Source organism: Pan troglodytes, chromosome 13, assembly GCF_028858775.2.
Source record: "Pan troglodytes isolate AG18354 chromosome 13, NHGRI_mPanTro3-v2.0_pri, whole genome shotgun sequence".
NCBI classification, from domain to species: Eukaryota; Metazoa; Chordata; class Mammalia; order Primates; family Hominidae; genus Pan; species Pan troglodytes.
Window position 1 is genome coordinate 122,163,819 of NC_072411.2, and position 3,467 is coordinate 122,167,285.

The 3,467-nt window shown below is 43.9% G+C and overlaps 1 long non-coding RNA gene across 1 annotated transcript; it reads right to left on the bottom strand.

Moving 5' to 3' along the window:
* Window positions 1-374: 374 nt before the first annotated feature.
* LOC107973733 (uncharacterized) lies at window positions 375-1,244 on the bottom strand. Its single transcript, XR_008546539.2, has 3 exons — window positions 839-1,244; window positions 569-703; window positions 375-477 (listed from the first exon to the last, which is right to left on the bottom strand). It is a non-coding gene; the product is annotated as an uncharacterized LOC107973733 (long non-coding RNA).
* Window positions 1,245-3,467: the final 2,223 nt, after the last annotated feature.

A 3,467-nucleotide genomic window follows, 5' to 3' on the forward strand; every position in this document is an offset into this window, starting at 1 on the left:
TTTTTTCTTAAACTACACGAATGGCAGTATAAGCCGTGTGCGATTTCAAAAGGCAGTCACCTAGACGGTCTGGAGAAACAGCAAACTTTCATCTTGAGATCCATGTGCCGATTTCACTGTAATAATCCCCCCACATCCTGCAACCTGCACTCTGGCTGTTCTGCACTTGCAGAGGATGGTGCAGAAGGACTTAAGTTGTTTCAAGAAAGATTCAAATTAGATCTGATAAGGAGCTTTATTACTGATGCTGTGGAATACTGGGAGGGGGTCTTTCTGTTGGGCTATTTTGGATTTTGGACTTTACTGAAAAACAAATAGGCCAGGGTCAAATTCACATCAGAGGAACACATGCAAAATGGAGACTTGAAGAGTTATTTAGCTAACGAATAAGAAATGGTTTTTAATAATTGGATAATTACCTTAATTCTCCACTTCATTTTGTATGATGCAATGTATTTTGAGTTCTGCAATGATGTTCTGGAGGAAGTGACAAGAATTGGAAAACTATTATCACAAACAGATGACAAAGTGCTGTACTGGAGATACCATAGGTCTAAATTCAGCTGACCTCAGGGATGGCTTCTAGAAGCAGAAAAGCCATGACTGCAGGGGCCACCTGGATAGGGGGATGCAGACCAGCCTCTGCCCTGGTTAGCAGGAAAGTAGCTGGGAAAGCCTCCTTCCCTCTCTTGGATCTTCCTCCCTAAAATGAGAGTCCAGTCATGTCCCAGAACATGGAGCAGAGCCGTGAGCATCGCCTCTGCCAGATAACACAGCTCAGATCATTATTCACATGCATGTCATGTATGGCATGGCTCATGGGTGGAGGGAAACCAACCTTTTTATTCTGGCTATAGCCGATTGGACTGGGCAGATACGCTGAGGCCACAGAAAGGCCGTGTCTGGGCTGGACATAAGGGATGTCAGAGGCCTCTGGGGTGCCTGGGGGGAGAGTCTGCTTAATCCAGGTGCCCACTTGACTAGTAGAAATCAAATCAAATCAAATAAGTGTCTTCTCTTTCAAGTTAATGCTAAGAAATCTGGCAGGTCACTGAACTTGCTACCACCCCAAAATGCCGAGTGATGCATCTGTCTCCATGAGGTTGCTGTATGTTTCAGAACTGGGATGCAAAGTTCAGCTTCCCGTGACACCCGATTTTCAGAAGTATCCTTGCAAGACATTGCCATAATTCCAGGTGATCTGAGTCCCTCTTTCTTGTCCGCTTGACTGGTTTGACTGACTTGACCAGTACAATTTCATCAAGCTCTAACAGTGTGAGATTCCAATTCTACTGTGATGTAATATGGTGCCTGGGAGGCAGGGTGGTGAAGGAGCTAAGTAAACGGGCTCTGGGATCACACCACCTGGGTCCATTTTGAGCTCTGCCTGTTAGGTCGGGGTAGGTTCAACCCCTGTAGCACAGACACCAGGTAAGAATGCCTTCACCAAGCAAGATGGGTGTTTATTTCATGATCACTTAACAGTGTGGGTGTAAGCAGTTCAGGACTGATATGGCCATCCTAAAATTTGAGGGATCCAGGCTCTTATCTTGTTGCTTCACCATCTTCAGGGTGTTTCTCTCACCCCTGTGCTTTAGGTGGCTTTCCACAACATCCATAATCCTGCCAGAAGAAGAGGGGAGAGATGAAGGGAAGGTACAGAGGGAAGCTACTCACATCACTGCAGCTAAAACCTATTGGCCAGAACTTAGTCACATGGCAACACCAACTGCAAAGGCATTTGGGAAGTGTAACCTGCATTAGTTTTGTATTGCTGTATGACAAATGAGCACAGACTCAGTGGCTTAAACGACACAACTTTATTATCTCTCAGTTTCTGGGGATCAGGAGTGCTCGTCCTTTGCTCAGGGTCTCATCAGGCTGCAATCAAAGTGTCATCCAAGACTGTGATCCCATCTGAGACTCAGGATGCTTGTCCAAAGTGACTGGTTATGGGCAGGATTTAGTTCCTTGCAATCGCAGGACTGAGGTCCCACTTCCTTGCTGGCTGTCAGTGAGTCCGTTCCCAGCTCCTAGAGGCTGGCTGCTAGTCTCTGCCATGTGACCCTTTCCACAATAAGGCATTGCACCTTCAAGGCCAGCAAGAGCATTCCTCTGACTCTTTCTCTTTAGCAAAGGCCCAGTTTCTTTTAAGGGCTCACCTGATTAGGCCAGGCCCACCCAGAGTCATCTCCCTTTTGACTGACTCAGAGACAACTGATGTGGGACCTTAGCTCCATCTGTAAAATCCCTTTACTGCTATCGTATAATACAGCCTAATCTAAAGGAGCAATCATTTCATCCTATTACCAGTCCTACTTGTACTCAAGAAAAGGGGGTTTAAAGGCTATATACATCAGGGGGTAGGAATCTTGGGGACCATTTAGAATTCTTCCTATTTCATAATCTTTATTTGGGTGGCTATATGCCCAGCCAATAGTAATCAATACAATTCTGATTTCTGTAGTTCTATGACTGGAGAAGAATGGGAAAACGATATTGGGGATAACTAGTTGTCTCTGCTATAATAACTTATTATCCATGTTATCTTGTTATTTAATTTTTCTGTGCTTCAGCTTCTCCTATAAAACAGGGATGATGACAATACTTCACTGATAGGTTTGTTGTGAGGCTTAACTTAGATTGCACGCAGAACAGTGCTCTACACATATGAAAATACTCATTAATGGTCAGCAATGATTCCCCTCTTCTTCCTCCTCATCCTCCTCATCTTCCTCGTCCTCCTCCTCCTCCTCCTCCTTCCAAATCATGGATGAAACACAGAAATAAAATAAGGGAAAAAAATTCAAGAGTCATCAAAAAGTCTAGCCATATCTTAATGACTAATGAGTACAAAAGGGGCTTGTTGAAATCTTTCCAATCTTGACCTTTTTTATACAAGTGCTAGACAAGTGGAAATCTGCAGAATATTCCCAGCACCTCAAACTCACCATTGCATAACAAATGATGTCACACAGTGAAGATGCCCCTAGGTGACATCACATCCTGAGAGGAGGAGCCGCTAGGGCAAAACCTCTAGAACCTGATGTGCATTTTGCCAGGGAAACCAGAGTTGCATGATTTCTATGAACTTGAAAGTTAATCATGTCCAGTACAGATACAAAGCAAGAGTGTGCATACGTGTGTGGCATGCCTGTGTGTGAAATTAGCCACATATTGATTAAACTTTCCTATATGCTGAAGGGATGGGGTGGTTTAGAGAGCCGTTGGAAGAAACAAAGCAATGAACTTATCATGTTGCTTGACTCAACGAGCTCTGGGATTTAGAAACTAAATCTGAGCCATTAGTATGTGGCTTTACTTTTTTAATAGGAAAACATTCCACATAGGTCTAGCAACGTTCACGTTAGGGTTTTTAACACTTTCATACGCATCTCAGATAGCCAACCTGGAGTGGTCCTTGAGTAACACACAATACAAACAATTATTCCAGACATTTCAAAAAT